This window comes from Grammomys surdaster, unplaced genomic scaffold, assembly GCF_004785775.1.
Source record: "Grammomys surdaster isolate TR1022 unplaced genomic scaffold, NIH_TR_1.0 126298, whole genome shotgun sequence".
NCBI lineage: Eukaryota > Metazoa > Chordata > Mammalia > Rodentia > Muridae > Grammomys > Grammomys surdaster.
In genome coordinates this window covers 4,787,385-4,806,145 of record NW_021621098.1, presented here as the reverse complement: position 1 = coordinate 4,806,145, position 18,761 = coordinate 4,787,385, and positions in this window count along the sequence as shown.

Below are 18,761 nucleotides of genomic sequence, written 5' to 3'. Positions count from 1 at the left end.
AATAAAGAACTTAATCAATAAAAAACAATATAAAAAATGTAAGAACTGGTTCTTTGAAGAGATAAACAACCTTGACAGTTTCTTGAACCAACAACCTTGACACACACACACACAGAGAGAGAGAGAGAGAGAGAGAGAGAGAGAGAGAGAGAGAGAGAGAGGGGGGGAGACCAAATTAGCAGAGTCAAAACTAATAAGGAAACATTACAACAGACACCAAAGAAACTCAGACTATTATTAGGGAATATTTTTAAAATACTTAATCAAGTCAGAAAACCTAAAGTAAATGGATACATTCATTTAGCCAAACCACCAAAACTAAATCAAGAAGAAACCAACAACCTAAACAGTCCTTTAATGAAATATTAACAAAACTCCTCCAACTAAAAATTTCCAGTACCAGATAGAGTCATAGCAGAATTCTGCCAGACATTGAAAAAAAGATCTACAGCCTTTTAAACTATTTTTAAAAAGAAAAAGAAAGAGAAGGGGCACCCAAAAACATTTTCTACACAGTCAACATCATTCTAAAACCAAAACCAGGTAAAGAAACAAGAAAAATAGAAAAATAAAGAAAAGAAAAAGAAAAGAAAGCTACAAGTCAATATCCCTGATGAGCATGGATTCAAAATTGCTTAATAAAATACAAGCAAACAGGACACTGACATACAACAAACACATTGTCCATCATGACCAAGTTGACTTTATCCTCAAAATGCAAGGGTGTTTTGACATATGTACGTCAATAAATGTAATAAACCACAAAATGGGCTTAAAGGCAAAAATCACATGATCAACCCAATAGGTGACAGAAAAGCCTTTGACAAAATCCAACATGCCTTCATGAAAACAGTCCTAGAGAATATAGGATAAGGGGAACAAGACATTCGTGAGAAACCCACATCCCACATCATCCTAAGCAGAGAATCACTTCAGGCAGTGGAAAGAAGTGAATGTCCTGTTACTCCCACTCTTTTACAATACTGTGCTAGAATCACTAGCTGAAGCAACAAGGCAAGAGAAGGAAATCAAAGAGGTACAAACAAGAAAAGAATAAGTAGAACCATTCCAATCTGCTGATGACATGATATTTTACATTAGAAATCCACAAAATTCAACCACAAAACTTGTAAAACAGATAACAATTCAGCAATGTGGAAGGATACAGAATCAACTTGCAAAAATTAATGACTTTTCTATACATAATCAACAAACATAAAGAGAAAGATATTGTGGCAACACTCCCATTCACAACAGCTTCAACAGAAATAAAATATCTAGAAATAAACCTAACCAAGGAAGTGAAAGATCTCTGCAATGAAAATTTAAATTTGTAAAGAAAGATAGAGTAAGACACTAGAAAATGGAAAGACAGTCCACATTCATGGAGTCATAGAATTAACATTGTGAAATTGTTGCCAAAAATTATTTACAGATTCAATGCAATCTCAATCTAATTCCACATCTCACTCTTCACAGGAAGGGGAAAAAGCTGCCCTAAAAAAATGTATGCGGAACACAAAAGACCCTGTAGAGCCAGACAATCCTGAGCACAAAGAACACTTGCAGGAGGGATTGACATTCCAGGTCTCGTGATATGTACAGAGCCATATTCAGAAAAATAATATGGTGCTGCCACAAAATGTATACTAATGGAACACAAATGGAAAATGCAAACATCAGTACACATATCTTTAGCCGTCTGATATTTGACACAGTGGCCAGAAATGTGTGTTGGAGAAAAGAAAGCATCTTCAACAAAAGCTAATGGGAAAACTGGTTGGGCTGTTCACACACATAAGAATGAAATTAGACCTATAACTATCATCTTATACAAAAAATAACTCCAAATGGATCTTTAGAATCTACATGTGAAACCTGAGACATTGAAACTGCTAGAAAAATTCAAAGGCTGTACCCTACATGACATAGATGTAGAACAGGACTTTCTGAATAGGACTACATTTGCCCCAAAATTAAGGTCAACATTTGAACAATTGGGACTTCCTAAAACTATGAAGCTTCTGCACAGCTAAAGAAACACTCAAACAGGTGAAGAGCAAGCCCACAGAAATGGGAAAGAATCTTTACCACCTAAACATTGACAGAAAATTGATATATAGAATATATAAAGAGCTAAAAGCCAAAGAGTCAATAAGACAAATTAGAGGGATGGGTGGCCCCTAATTAGAGAAGGGAGATGGAGATACAGAAGGAGGAGAGTCATATAATAATAAGGAAGTCCGGAAATGCAAAGGGAATTATATGAATATTCTACATAAAATATACCTATAATATATGTAAAGCAGTGAATAATATACACATACAGACTAAATGAAACCTTTCCACCTGAGCTGAAGAGACTCCCTCCAAGAGCCAAAGATCATTTAACACAGAGGTTCTCAACTCCTTTGGGGTTGGGGATTTGAACAACCCTTTCACAGGGGTTACCTAAGACCATCAGAAAAAGCAAATATTCACATAATGAATCATAACAGTAGTAAAATTACAGTTATGAGGTAGCAACTAAAATAATTTTATGGTTGGAAGTCAGTACAATATGAAGTATTTATTAAAGGGTTATAGCATTAGTAGGGTTGAGAACCACTGATCTAACAAATCTCTAAAAACAGACATAGAAAATCCTCTTTTCCATTGTTGGTCATGATTGGCCAAAAGATTCTCAAAACATTACAGGCTATTGCTACTGTCCTTGGCTTCCCCCCAGAGGTGGAAGTTAAGTTCTATGGCTGAAGACACCATGTATTTCTGAGGCAGGCTCTGGAGCCCCTCAGCTGGACCTGAAAGCTTCCCCGCTGAGGACTAGCTTTCATGAAAACAGAAGGTGCTATGGAAGCTTCCAAAGGAGGGAAGCAAGCAACCCGATTATGTCTATGAACCACAACAACTATCAGTTTTCACAGTGACCCTAAAGGTACAGTAGTGGTACACATACCTTGGAAATAACCAGCAGCTCTCTAATTGCACTTAAGACCTATTCAAGTAGAGGGAAATTATGCCTAGTACTGGAAACCTAGCCAACTACCCAGAGTTTGTGACATCATGGATCTTGGAGGAGAACCTAGAACTGCCATTTTGCTAAATACCTAGCTATCCCCTAAATATGTGCCCTTATAGTCACAAATAAGTGTGGTCCTCATTCCACATCAAGGGAACTTCTCCCTGCAACAAATAGAAACCACTATAGAAAACCACAATCAGTCAAAATGGAGAGTTGTGAAGCCCAGGTCCATCTGATACATCTGCAGTATAACTCCTGCATCCACGGCTCAGGGATCATTGAGGAAGAATGGGAGAAAGAGCCTAAGAGCCAGAGGAGCAGAGAGTTTCTTGTGAGATTATGTCAGAAGCTGCATCCATAAAGTGTCACCAACATGGCTGCCTAAGCATGAGCTGAACAAGGGCAGCAACAGGAAGTGCACAGAGAAAAGCCCATGTGGCCCCAAATCTACACAGAGAATTATTATTGGCAACTAAGGGGTGCTGAGAACAGAAAAACAGCTTTCCCCAGGAACTCTAGTGGTTAGCCAATACCAATGGACCAGCCCTGAAAACACCTACACGTCATTTTGCAGTCTGAACAAGTTGCACTTCCAAAATTAGGAGAGAGGAGGGTGGGGCAACAATTAATGAAAAAACAGGCCATAAATTTTAAAAAGAAAAGCAAGAAGAGGTGTCAAAGTGTTTGAAATAAGGAAAGAGGGCAGGAAAATGATGTAATTATAATATCAAAAATGATATTATTAAAAATAATACCGTGGAGAACAGCCCAAGGAAGGAAGACACTAGACATTGATCTCTGACCTTCATATGCACCGAAATTTGAACATGTGCACACACTCAGAACACAAACGGCAAACACAAAGTGGCTCCCTAAGTGTCGCTGGTGACAGTAGCAATGGTTAGTTCTCAGTTTCCCTAGCTCTCCTTCTTATTATCACTCAGGATTGGAGAAAGAAGTTTGTCTTCCTGGCTTTCAAGAGCTGACAACTGTCCTGTGAGCTAACATGAGGCCATGTGGAGCAGGGAGGGTGTGGGTTCCCTTGGGCATTGCTTTCTCTTAGTGCTGGCCTTGGAGACACTTTTGAGGACAGAGTCTCTGATGCCTTGTGTTTACACAGCTTCCTGGAGCAGAGCACATGGACTTCATTATCTTCAACAAAAACTCCTCTCCCTGGGTGTGTCCTGACACTCCTCCCTGTTTAGAGGTGTAAAAGCAAGGCCTGACAGGCTCTTACCAGCATTCAGTGTGTATGCTGGCCCCTGGGCCACTCTGTCCAGGCAAAATTAAGCACTGGGACAGCTTGTCAGCGTAACTCCTCCTTGACTCATTCCTGAGTCCTGAGAAAACCATCAGCTGCTTAAGAGGCTCTGTCACAGCTCGGTGATGTTTAGGCTCCAGTAACACTGCATCTCAGTATGATCTTTTTGGCAAACCCTGCTTTCTGCAGGTTAGAGTCTTCCTGTGACACATTCCAGGTGGGCTGGAAGTCAAGTGAGTCATCCTTACAAAGTACTCAGAATGCAAAGACTGGTATGTGATTCTATACTTGTTCCCTTAGCCCTAATGATGAAAACCATGGCCAGTGCTTGGAGAGCTGAGGACAGACAGCTGTGGGTGGAGCCAGTCCTCTTTGAGAGGAAGAAAGAAAGGCCTTTGAAGGATCCAGTTATATTGTAAGTCTACAGAGTCTAGAATTACAAGGAGTCTTCTGAAGCCAGGGACCATGGAGCAATCCTGACAGAGCTAGGGGAGTGTGGTGCCAGGGCCTTTGCTGTGCCTTTGCTGTGCCTTTGAGGGCAGTGAGTGCTGCATATTCAGTGGCTCTTTCTGGCTGACATGTCGACATGTTGACACATTGTGTGTTCTTCATCTTTAAATATGTCTGCAGCTAGCACAGAAGTTCAGGGTTCAGATCTTGGGAGATCCAATTAGAACTTGAGGGCTGAGTTTCCTTCCCTTTGTCCCCAGCTCCTCATCCTGCTGCTATGACCACCCCATCCATCCATACTCCTTCTTCTTCCCTAATATCACCTGCCACCTTAGCTAGTTTTCTTCCTAGGCACATTGCCAGGCAGAAGAGCAACTGTGACTGAGAAAGGATCACACACAGAGTCTAGCCCTAGCATCTAGTCTGAGATGCTGAGATCTATTGTGACTTGTTCCCACCATGTCTCCAGAGGATCACCAGTATCTGGAGAAGTGCTGACTACAAATTCACACTCTGAGAGATATCTGCCTGGGTGTGTGCACTACCACAGGTGACCAAGTCATAAGCTACTCTTATCCACAGTGGCAGGTGACCCTCTGTCCTTCACAACCTCCTTTTAGTTAGCTAATGGGGATATTCAGCAAAATGACTGATGATACTGTTTTATGCATGCAGGTGCATCATCTCTCAAGGGTTCCTGCTGGCCCTTCTGAAAACACTCTTAGAGATGAACTTCATTGCTGACAGATCTCTCTGCTCTCCCTTTGATGATTGTGAAAGTTGATTCTCAGGGGTCAAGTACATGGCTTGCTCAGTAAACTGCCTGCCAGCAAGCATGTGGACCTGCATTTGGATAAAGAGCCATGGAAATGTGGTGGCTTGTGACTTACTCCTGGCAGTGTGGAGGAGCTCTTGAGGATCTCTGGTACGCTCTGGCCAGCCAGTCTAGGGAACGCAGCTTCTCTGAAGTCTCAGCAAGACAGACTTTGTCTCAAAAATAAGATGGCAAACAAGAGAAGGTAAGTGCAAACAATATAAGTGCCTGTATGTATGTTTGTGCGTGCCCACACACACACACACACACACTCATCCAAACACAAATTTTAAAATTAATTAAAAGTTCTAAGATACAGCCCTCTGAGGAGGTGCTGTTACGAGGCAGTCACAGAACTAGGCTGAAGGCTAAAGGGCAGAGGGAGACACCAAGGAGCCTCAGAAGAGAGGAGAGAGGGTAGGGAAGGAGCGAGAAGTGGCAGTGTGCTGAAGAGAAAGAATGTTCCCTATGGGAAACCACAGTCCTTGCAGTTTTTTCCTATGTCATTTGTCCTTAGGTTCTCTTTATTGTGACAGCTCCTCAGATTTTTTGGGGGGGCATTTAACATTCTAAATTTAATTTTAATTTTTTAAAGTAAATTATCAAAATCATTTCTCCCCTATTCTCTCCCTTCCAACTCCTCCTCCCAGCCCCTTTCCCCTCCAAACTTTACAAGCTCTGTTTTGTTTTTGTTTCAATCACTGAATTTACTTTGCTCTGCACATAATGTGCATGGGTCAGCCACATGTGCATGGTACATGAATAGCAGGGGTAGCATCCCTGGGGGTGGGGGGAAGACAAAAACCAACAAACAAAAAAGAAACCAGGCTCTCCTCAGATACCATCATTTCTAAGTGTCAAGAAGGCCCTCCCTCTCCCTTGTTATTTAAAAATGTCTTTAATCCTGTAGCCTAGATCTCCTGGTCTGTGCTGTGGGACACTAGCACACTTGTGCCCTTTAGCTGTGCATTCATGAGCTACCCTCTCACTAGCCACCCACCACCATTTCCTCCCTAGCCCCTAGCCACCTCTAGGTTGTTCTTTGTTTCCATATTGCCAGCTCCCACTAAACGCCTTCCATCCTTTCCCCATGCCTGGCATATGTCACTTAACCCGATGTCCTCTGGCCCTATTTAGATTACTGCAAAAACCAGGAATCCATCCTTTTTACAGCTGAGTAATACTTCATTATACCTAGCTTTCACATTAAAAGCAATCTATTCATCCATTGCTAGACATCTGGTTGATTCCATATATCTGGCCCTGTGATAGTATCATAGCCATTTTTGGATAGATAAATTTCTCTCACTTAGATGTCTATCTAGTAGGAAATTGATGGATCATGTGCTAACTTTGTTTTCAAGTGTTTGAGAATACTCCACATCAATTCCCATCATACCCATACTAATTTCCATATTTATCAGTAATGTACATAAATTCCTCCTTCTCTGCCTCCTTACCAGCATTTTAAAATGTATCTGGTAGACAATTGAGTGAATGAAGTCACCTCAGAGTGAGCCAAATTATTTATTTAACCATCTTTCTAAGTATTAACTGATTTTAGATGGTCGGCTTCTAGGTCCCAGTGAGCTCAGTACTTTTGTTAAGTGATTTGATCTCTAGAAAGTACCTTTTAATGCCTTGGCTATTTCATTTATTCTTTTCTGTGTTCAATTGGTCCTGTGGCTGGTAGAGACCCACCCTTGGCTAGGACTTAGCCCACAGCTAAGGAGATAGACAGCGACATCTGGACTCACCTCCACAGAAGCCAGGACTGTTCCTCTGGTCTTAGTTCTTCACCTGTGGGCTCTGCTATGCTCAGACATTATCTGTGCTTTGGTTTCCTTCTTGCTCAAGAATACTTGGTTTGAAGTATTGCTTCAAATACTTGGGTTTGATTTTGGTTTTGTTTGTTTGTTTGTTTTGTCATTTTTATGAGTAAGTGCTTAAAGAGGAAGAAAGAGACATGTCTCAAGCTGGTTGGCTTGTTAACTTGAAAACAACACTGCCGCCACTGTGTCTCAGTTACTTAGCTTGAGTGTGACCTGTGACCATCACAGCCCAGCCGAAGTGATGTCTTCATGGAATTGTCTGTAGGAAGGGTTAGGGACTCACCTACTTCTCAGGCCCCCAGAGGCACAAGATACACTCTATCTCAGCACTGATCCCGTTGGTGGCTTGTCGTAGCGATGGAGAGCCAGTTCTAGCTAGAGGACAACTCACTACTGTTGCTTCACTAAATGGACATAGTCCCAATGTGCATTTTAAATACTTGTCTTCGGGCTGGAAAGATCGTGGCTCTGTTGTTAAGAGCATTTGATTCTCTTGCAGATGACTGGGGTGTGGTCTCCCAAAACATATGAGGTGATTCACAACCATCAGTAATTCCAGCTCCATGGAATTTAATATTGTCTTCTGACTCATTTGGTACTACACGGGCATGTAATACATACTCATTCATACAGGCAAAATGCTCATACACAAAATAAAATGAATAAATCTAAGTATAATTATATTTATGGGTTAATATGGTTCTGAGTCTTTTTAAAGAGGCTGGCAGTCAAAACAGAGACTCAGTGCAGAGAGAAAGTGACTGTGGGGTGCTCATATTGCGCAGGTATATTCGGACACACTGGGGAACTGTGGGAAAGGAGTACAAAGACTAGAAAGTAGAAAGTGTAAGAGCCGGAGGGTGCAAACATCTGCTGTGACATGGTCTCTTCTTCAAGCCTCACTCCTGAATTCACACAGCCATTGGTTCTCTCCATAGGACCCGCTCAAGCTAAAGCCAGCCAACAGTTCCATACGGAATGGCTGTAGTAGAGGACAGCTCATGAGGTTCAAGCCTGACTGAGGAGCTGTTTATAGATGACTGTTGCTGAGAGAGGGGGAATGGGCAGGGAAGGAGGGAGGGAGAGAGAGAGGGAGGGACAGTGTGTGTGTGTGTGTGTGTGTGTGAGAGAGAGAGAGAGAGAGAGAGAGAGAGAGAGAGAGATTTGTTTTTAATGCTGTGGCTGTACTAGGTTGCTCCAATGTATGGACATGTATGCATGTACATGCAGGCACATACACATGCACATACAATGCACATACACATGTATATACAATGCACATACAGGCACTAATTGGACTCAGTAGGGAATAAACATATAAAAGAAGATAAGAAGTTGGGAGGAAGATGTAGGTGGGAATGAGAGGACTTAAGGGAAATGATAAAAATGTATGGATTTCTCAAGTAATAAACAAAAGTTATATTTTAATAAGTATCTCAGTAAACAACCATGACAAAATGTGGGTGGTAAGTTCAAATCCCAATTCTGCCCCTTGATCTGAGGTGAATGACTTCATCTCTCTCTCTGCTTCACTTAGCCGTCTGTTAGAGAGGGGATGGCAGAGAGGACAGCAAGCTTCTCATCCTCCTCTTAGCTTGATCTGAGAATCTAGTGAGTTGACATGCAGCTGAGAACACTTAGAATAGTGTCTGATGTGCCACCAACAGTCTATAAATAACAGCTTTAGGTGGACACAGCGGCTCACACCCCATAAACCCAGCACTGAGAAGACTGAGATAGAAGGGATGCTGTGAGTCTCAGGTCATCCTGAGGAACAGAATTAGCCTACCTCCAAACCTGACATGAACGAGCAATACACGGGCGTCCACCTCTCCACTTAGATGAGGCTTTACATGGCAGCTTTCTACTTCCAGGTCCTAGGGAAGACTCTGGAACCCAAGTGCTCTAACCATCCACAAATACACAGACGACTTGCTGAAGACAGCCTCTGACCATGGGGAGAGATGGAGGAGGAGCTGGCATTGTCTGGAAGTCAACTGGCTCAGAAAATCTGCTCTAGCAGCTCTTTTCCATATCACTACATAGACAGCCAGGATGACCTGGCCACACAGGCCAGTCCTTCTGGAAAATGTCATGCTTCTGGGGTGTGTGTGTGTCTATGTGTGTGTATGTGTGTGTGTCAGTGTGCATCTGTGTATGTCTCTGTGCATCTCTCTCTCTCTCTCTCTCTCTCTCTCTCTCTCTCTCTCTCTCTCTCTCTGTGTGTGTGTGTGTGTGTGTGTGTGTGTATGTTTTGAGATAAGGTCTAGAATTCCATATTTAAACTGAAGATAACTTTGAACTTCTGATTTGCCTAATCTACCACCTCAGCTCTGGGATACAGGTATGCACCACCAGGCCTGCTTTTATGTAGTACTGGGGACTGAACCCAGAGTCTCATGCGTGTTAGGTAAGCACACTTTTAACTAAACCATATCCCCAATTTACAAAAGGCTATAGCTGTGAATCTGGGTGAGATTCACATCCAGGGGCTCTGTTTATGCACCCATGAAGACTGTCTCTTAAGCATGCAAAGAGTTGTGTTCCTAAGGCACACTAGGGAGCTGGGTTCACCATAGCAGGTGGTTCTGGGACTCTGGCAGATGCTATTGTATTTAATATATGCAAATAACTCAGGCTGCTGTTCAGAGCACTGGCCTCTGCTGTAATGGCAGCAGAACAGAGAACGAAGAACTTGATAGTGTTCTTCCGCTCTGCCCTGCCAACAAACCTGGAATTTCATTTTTAGGTCAGTTGTTGTCAGCCCAAGACATTAGATCATGTTTGACCAAGATGCCTTACATGGAAATGCCTTTGTCCCTCATGAAATAATTGGTTTTCCAACTTTCCCAATGGCCAGTAGCCTCTGGAGAGTTCTAGATAGATAGAACTCCTATCAAGGAGATAGGTCTCCTTGGGGCACTTATTTTATAAACCAAACCAAACAAACCAAATCGAACCGATCTGAACTGAACCAAAACAAACCGAAACGAACCAAGACGAATCAAAACGAAACAAAACAACCAAACCAAACCCAAAAGCAAACCAAACCAGCCTTGGGCACAACTGCCTTCCATTTCTTGAGGATAAATGTGGTTTCTGTAGCTATGGTCTACCAAACTACACTGTAACACAGGACTGCAAGCTTCACAGGAGAGAGCCAAGCAGTAAAGAGAGAAGAACACAGTGACAAGAAGCGCTCAGGTTCTTGATAATGTGGGTTGCAAAGCTGAGACACAAGCCTCTTTCCAGAATGCCTGTTCTAGACTAACCTAAGGGTTAGGAAACACTTTCTTAGTGTCTGGAGAGCAAATGCTTCAGGCTTGTCCTGTATCAGGTCCCAGGACCACTGCTCGGTTTCCCCACAGACGTCTGCATATGAATCACGCTGTCCTCCGTTTAGCCCTTACTTATTAACTAGGTACTGGCCCGTGCATCTCTCTTCCTAGCCCTGGCTGAAGCCACTGTGGGAAAGTGTTTGTTTACTTGCAATTAAACGAATCCTAGTGAATATATCTGGCCCCACACAGAGTCTTCCTGTCTTCACTAACATCCACAACTACTGTCAGAATTCTGAATTTGTTTCATTTAAGTCAAAACTTCCTTCTCTGTTGTAATGGAAATGGTATTTAAAAGGGTAGCCCACCAATCCATATCAGTTATCTCTACCTTAGTTCAAATTCTTCTCATTGATCCTTGATTAAGTAGATGGTGCCTCAGACTGGCCCAGTTTTCCATAAGTTGCCCCCTCTGCCTCCCCCTACTGCAGAAGCTGGGCTCACCCATGTGACTTGATTATAGCAAGGGCATGAGAACTTCCTCTTGTCTTTCTGGTTCTGACACATCTCCATGTGTACAGATAGCCTTCTGAAGCATTTTTTTTCAGTGGTGTAGCGCTGGTAAGTTACTCATCCATGTAAACAGGGCAGTAGAAGGGGGTTAGCAGGGAAGAGAAAGGGGGTTGGTGGAAGGAGAGGGAGAGGGCAATAGGTGGAGAGAATGTGTTTGAAATATGTTATGCATGTGTTCAAAAATGTCAACACAAGGAAACCCACTGTCATGTATAACTAATACGTATACTAATAACATTTCAAGTTTGGACAATAAAAATATTTCTCTGGGCCCAGAATAAGGAAAGACACAGAAGCCCTAAGCTACCTAAGGCAGGCTGAAATCAGCTGAGGTAAAATTAGCTGAGTCTGGTCCACACCAGGCCCAGAGTCCATCCCAGGACACTTTAATAGCTGTCAGAACCTAGATCCATTTCCAGGAGCATGCCTGTGAGGGCATGGAAGGAATGTTTATTGGTGCTACCCCAGAAACCACGTGCTTGTTCTCTGGTAGCCCTGTGAAACCAAGTGGTTGAAAGAAAGTGGAAGGGTAGGGAATATGCCAGCCTTGCCTTCTTTTTACTTTTAGAAGCACTGGCTTAAGTAAGCTCAGAAAATCACCCGTGCCCATGATGGGTCAGAAGGGAAGGGACAGCCTGCCTGTGTCTACACATGCAACCTGTAGACCACTCAGGAAAGCTTGCAAAATCCCCTGTATGTTTTCTAACAGAGGGAAGGAGAGAGATTGGAAGAATCCCTTTCCCAACAAGAGGCATTTGAAATGTCTCAACCTGAGATTATTGATGCAACTGGAAGGGACACCTGTGGCTTGAGGCTTGAAAGGCAGATGGATCGCTGCTGGTATTGGGAATGAGGTCCCAATTCTCCAGACATAATATGAGAGAATGGAGAGTGTCTGTCAGAAGGACTGGAATAAACAGGGCTTGCCTAGAAGCCTATCGCCACCAGGTGTGACCTCAGGTGAGCTGTATAGTTCTGTTGGGAAAATTTCTTCTCCAGCACAGCAAGTTGGGATGAAGTAGCAAGCTTTCCCAGTTGGAGGAATAAATGAACTGATACCTGCTGGTAAGGGGAGGCGGCTTGGTTGGTAAAGCCTGTGGGCCTGAGTTCAGATTCCCAGCATCCAGGAAAGAATCCAGGTACATCTCCCACACTTGTAAATGCAGCATTGAAAAGGTAAAAATGGAAAAGATTCCTAGGAAGTGCTGGCTTGCCAGCTTAGGAAACCAGTGAGATTTAGGCTCAGAGAGAGAGACTTCATTTCAAAGCTGAAGGTAACTGGAGATTGTGGAAGAGACTGAATAAACATCAATCTCTTGCCTCCACATGCACAAGCAAGCACACCAATGCATGCACACAGTCAAAAGCATAATGCAGAGAGGAGGGGAATAGCACACAGAATCTCTAGTTCATGATAGGTGGCTTATTATTTAAAAAAATAGCTAGTTTTAGTTTTGCTGGTTTTGATCAAATACTTCATTTCCCCCTTTCCCGTTTCCTGCATGAGAAGATGCTATAACTGATGCTGTGACATCAAACATGTCATGTCAAAATCCAGCCATTTGTATTTGAAATCTGGTTGCAATCACAGCAGGAAGCAAATGGTTTCCCAACAGTGCACAGACACTGGACTGTTTTGTGTGGGTTGAACTGGAAAACACAAGCATCACTCCCGTCCACCTCAGTTCAGGTACCAAGAGAAGGGTGTCAAGGAGGCTGGCATTAGAGTACCAGACCAGTTGTACAATCCCCAAGCCTCTAGTGCCCTTTGTCAAAGCGAGGCACAGAGCTGTTAAGATTAACAGTTTTCAGATGGACTCAGTCTTTCCTGATGACTCAAGGCAGACTGGCAGGCTGCTGATGCTTTTCCTGAGATGCCACTTCCTGCCAAACAGTAAGATGTGGAATTTGTTAAATTAAGGCATGTGATGGGTCTGTGATGTATTAGCCTAATCCATAATGAATGCCATTTCGTTCCTTTTAACATGCTTCCCCAATTAAGGCCACTCAGGCTCAGATATCTAAAGGAATTGAGCTGTCTTGCTTGTTGCCAATTGGTTAATTCCTTGATGATGGATAAAAGCTACTAACTGCTTTTGTTTGTAAATCTTTGTTTTCTTCAGTAATAGCAGTCTTTTAATCAGCTGTCACAAAGGAAATACCCAAATGCTTCAGTAAGTCCAGCAAGTAATAAGATCAATACAAAGAGGTCCTGCATGGGACTGGAGGAATTGCTCAGTGGTTAAGAGCACTCACTATTCTCACAGAGGACTCAAGTTTGGTTCCCAGCACCCAAAAATGTAACCCACCGGTAAATTGCAGCCATGGGATCTGATGCCTTCCTCTGGTAGTTTCAAGTGTTCTCTCTCTCTGTGTGTCTCTACACACACACACACACACACACACACACACACACACACTTTCTCTCACATACACTCAGTCACACATACTCAAACACTCTCACACACATACACATACAACACATACAACACATACACACACACTCACACACATACACACACTCACAAGCACACATACACACACACTCACACACATAAACATACCTAATATTTTAAAGTGTTTAAATATTAAAAAAGAAGAAAAGTCCTCTCTCCCCACTTCCCTGGCCTCCAGTGTGGTGCTATTCATGTCCTTGGGACTTGTGAAGAAACACTGAACCCTTGAGATGTTCAATGATTTTAAGTGTTTGTGTGTGTGGCCCCGGAGCTTGAACCTGGGGCTTTGCACCTGCTAGGCAGGCTATCTACCCCTGAACTACATCTATCCCCAGCTGTCTTTTTTTTTTAAAACAGGGTCTTGCTAAGTTACCTAGGGTAGTCTTGAATTTTTTCTATAACTTGGGTAGGTCTGGAACCTCCTGAGAAACTAGGATTGTAGGAGTGCCTTAGTCAGTACTCTATTTCTATAAAGAAACATCATGACCATAGTAACTCTTGTAAAAGACACCATTTAACTGGGGCTGGCTTACAGTTCAGAGGTTTAGTCCATTGTCATTTTGGCTGGAAACATGGTAACACACAGGCAGACATGATGCTAAAGAGGTAGCTAAGAGTCCTATATCTGGATTCCCAGGCAACAGGAAGAGAGGGCCACTGGTCCTGGCTTGAGCTTCTGAACCTTCAAAGCCCACCCCTAGTGACACACTTCTTACAACAAGGCCACACTTACTCCAACCTCTTAATGGAACTCCCTAAGCATTCAAACATATGAGCCTTTGGGGGCCATTCTTATTCAAACCACCACAAACCTTTGTGTGTGGGGGGGAGGCCTCGTCAGCATTTTCTAACTGAACCTTGCAGGGCTTTGGACAGATGTCCCTCCCCAGGGTGCATTTACAGAAATCAGGAGGCCTTCCTCCTCCCCAGGGAAGATGGCTTTGCCTCTGCTGTGTGGAACCTATGGGATGTGAAGTCAGTTCTCATATAAGGTAGCCAATATCACATGTCAGCATGAAGCTTAGCCACCATAGTTTGTGCCTGCCTCAGCAGTTAAAGTAAGTGTGATATACCTTAGACATCTAGAAAAGTTTCTGGGGGCAATGTGTCATTTGCCCAAAGCAAGCATGTGCTGAGTGTAGAAGGACACACAGTGAAGTGAAAATGTGTTGGTGACTTTTCTGTGGCTGCCACAACATGTCTGACAAAAAGCAGCTTAAGGCAGGAGGGTTTATATTAATATATAAATCCACATCATTTTATTTAATTATATATTAAATATAAATACATGCTATTTTACTATATTAATATATTATTGTATGTAATAATATATCTGATACTGTTATATTAGAGGAAATACTATCCATCAAGGCAGAGAAAGCAGGAGTCAGTCGCCTGGTTACACTGTGTCCACAGTGAGGCCACAGAGAGAGACTTCTAAGCTTAGGCTGCAGCTACGTTTCACAGCAGACCAGGACCCCAGCCCACTGAAGGATGCCGGTCATGAATCAAGATAGAGCTTCCCTCTAAACACACAGAACGTAGAAAACTCCTCACAGGCGTTCCCAGAGATTTGTTTCCAGGGAATCTTAGCCTGTTGACAATCTATGTAAACCACCATAGAAGCAATTCTCAGTTTTGACCTTACCTTCAATAGTAGGCTGAAGAAATTTCAAGGAAATTTAAAACAAAAGACTGCAGAGAGGAGAGAACATTCCTGTGGCAGGGCACTGTTATTTCTGACATTTTGTAACCTCTTAGATTTTCTTGGAACTTTCTAAGGCATAACTGGAGACTCATCTTAGGCTGAAACCAGTATGAGTTCAGTCTGTGGGACCAAGATGGCCCTTCACATGTTTTTGTAAATAAAGTTTTATTCCAGAATATGTCGAGTCATCAATGTCTGGTCTGTGGCTGCTTTGAGCTAGACTAGTGGAGCTCAGCAGCTGCGATGGACACATGTGTTCTACAAGGACAAAGCTACTCCCTATGCTGCCAGCAAATAAGCTTGCCAACCTCTGGTTTTGATTTTTGTAACATGCACTCTCCTTCTGCCTTCTCTCTGACAAGATTCCCCCTTCTCTCACCTCTCCATTAATGCTAGCTTGTCTTAGAACTTGCTTTAGCTTCATGCTGAGCACAGCACATGCCCATGCCCCTTGATTTAGGGGCCTCAGTGGACCAAATTAAGGTTTATGAGCTTCTTCTTAACTGTTTGATTGGCAAGTGTAGTGTAAGTGTCGGGACTTTGTGTAGTGGTCTAGGTCAACAATGCCCCTCATAGTATTTAACACTTGGTTGCCTGTAATGGCATTGTTTGGGAGGGATTAGAAGATGAAGCTTTGCTGGAGGAAATACGTCACTGTGGGTAGGGTTGCAAGGAATGGCTTTGCCCTGAATCCAGTTGGAATGCGTTGCTTCCTGTTTGTTTGAAGATGTGAGTTGCAAGTGTTCTGTTCGCACCACCGTGCCCGTTGATTGCTGTCATGCCTTCCCATCACCATGAACTCTGGGCCCACTGGAACGAACTGTAAGCCAGAACACTCTTCTGTAAGTCACTTGGGTCATGGTATTTATCACAACATCTGAAAAGAAATTAATACAGAAATTATCATTATCTAGTGTTGTGGTTTGATTTTGAAACATCCCTCATGTCCCATGCATGAAACTTTGCCAGAGGAAGAGAGTCAACAGGAACAACAGCAACAACAGATCACCTGTCTGCCCTCTCTTTTCTTCATGTGGACACAGTGTGAGCAGACACTCCATGCTCCTGCCACCGTATCCTCCCAATCATGGCAGGCGGTGTCCTTTCGAACTGTAAGCAAACCCTTCTACCCTTAAATTACTTCCTGTTAGATGTTTGTCACAGTAAGAAGAAAATGTAACATGTAACTGCCTGTGATTCTGTCAGTGAGTTCCAAGCATGAAGAAGTGTCTCTGGTTGTAGTCAGTCAGAATGAGGGGGCAGACGCCATGTGGCATAAGGCAGGGATTAGAAGAATGGACATTTGATGGCTTTTGCCAGCTTTGAATACAGTGGTTGGAAAGAAGTGAGAGAAGAAACACAGGCAGACTCCAGGAGCAAAGATGTGCTATGCCTGACAGCTAGCTTGGAAGTAGGGACCTCTGTCCTACAACCCAAGCAAATAGACATGGGGAGCAATCTTAATGAACTTGGAAGCTGGTCTCTTCTTGATTGTCTGGTAAGGAATGCTATACTGCTGCCTCCTTAGCCATCACTTCTAACCCGTAGAACCATGAGTAACAGATTCATGTTTTAGGTCAGTAAGTCTGAGGAAATTGAAGAGCAATCATCAAAAGCTAATATTGGATGCAACCAATGTGACTAGATGTTAGCTGCTTTCTCTGTTTTGTGATGAAGTTCCTGACAGCATAAGGGTCAAGGTTTTCCTCTGGTTCACTATCCAGTGGGCACAGCCCATCTGTGGGGAAGGCATGGTGGCAGGCCAGCTTTTGTCTAGGGCAGTGAAAGCTGCTTGCTCATACAGTAGCCAACAGGGGGCAAAGAACAGAGTTCTGGAGCTCGGCTCAATTTCTTCCTCCCACACACTGACTTTTAGCCTGGGACCCTGGCCCAGGTGGTGGTACCTGCTACATTCAAGATGATTCTCCCTTTGATAATCCTCTTTGGAACTTTCAAGAAGCTCTGTTTGGATCAGCGAACTGACACATTATGTGAATATGTGGATATATGGGGAGAGCATGTATAGATCATGAAACCAGAAGGAGATGGGAAGGGAGTCCTTTTTGTCATTTGATTTGGTTGGTGTTCTGTTTTTGAGACAATGTTTCAGTGTACAGCCCTGTGTAGCTTCAAATGTGCTATGTAGAACAGACTGACCTCCAACTCGCAGAGATCTGCCTGCCTCTGCCTCCTGTGCTAAGATGGGTACCACCAGCTAGTCCTGTAGTGAAGAACAAGTCTTAAGGGAGAGTTGGAGAAGGGATAAAGAAGAGGAAAGGAAGGAGAAACATGAGGAGCAAAGAGGGCCACCAGGAAGTGTGGACTTCAAAGCAATGTATGAATCTGCCACTGTAGGGGTGAGAGATGGAGAGTGCCAGCATGCAGAAAGTCCCAGGTTCAGTCACCAGCACCACATGAACTCAATATGCAGTCTGTGATCTCAGAATCTGGGAGTTAGAAGCAGAAAGACCAGGAGTCCTTGTTTATTCTTGACTATAAGCTAGAGATCCAGGGCTGACAGTGGCTCATGAGACCCTGTCTCAAAATCGAAACAGTGCCGTGACGAAATTCATTACGTTATAGGCTAATATCAAAAACTTAAATCCATATCCAGGAAAGGTATGCTTATTGTCATCTGTCTTGTAGACATCTACACTTACTATGTAATAGTGGCAGCTATGGGCCACTCAGTCCTTCCTTTCACAGAGTGGTTGAGACCTTTCACCATGTGACTCACTTAAGCCCATGAAATCCTTAATTTATCCCAAGAAATTCAGGGCTCTGAATCTGACATGATCTCATGAGACTTGGGGTTCTGATAACAGCATGTGGGACTGTGGGTTTGGGTTTGACCTTGTCATTTGTTTTAAGTCATGTGCAGGACTGGAAGAGGCCATCCCAAATTAGGAAAGATCACAGAGCTAAAGCCAAGTGAGAAGATGTAGGCACAGGGAAACTTTGCCCTCCCTCCACTCACCTAAAATGAGGACATAAATTTATAAAGACAAGAGACATCATGCTCAACTGAGGAAGAGCAAAGGTTAACCACCCAGGACGCTTTAGATCTGGACTGACCCAGCAATCATTCCAGAGGATTCTACATCAGCAAGCCATCCTAACCCGCCTTCCCCTCTGCCTCATCTGCTTTCCTCCCACAGCGTTCTGCAGAGATGCAGAGTCCTGCTCCTTTGTCTTTTCACCACGCCAGCATTTTATTGTAATTTGTTCAAGAGATTGGAATTCAAAGCCATCTTGATGAGAACTACCTATCCCTGCGTGTCACCCATGTATTATATATGGATTATAGCTGCTAATAAACTTCTCTCTCTCTCTCTCTCTCTCTCTCTCTCTCTCTCTCTCTCTCTCT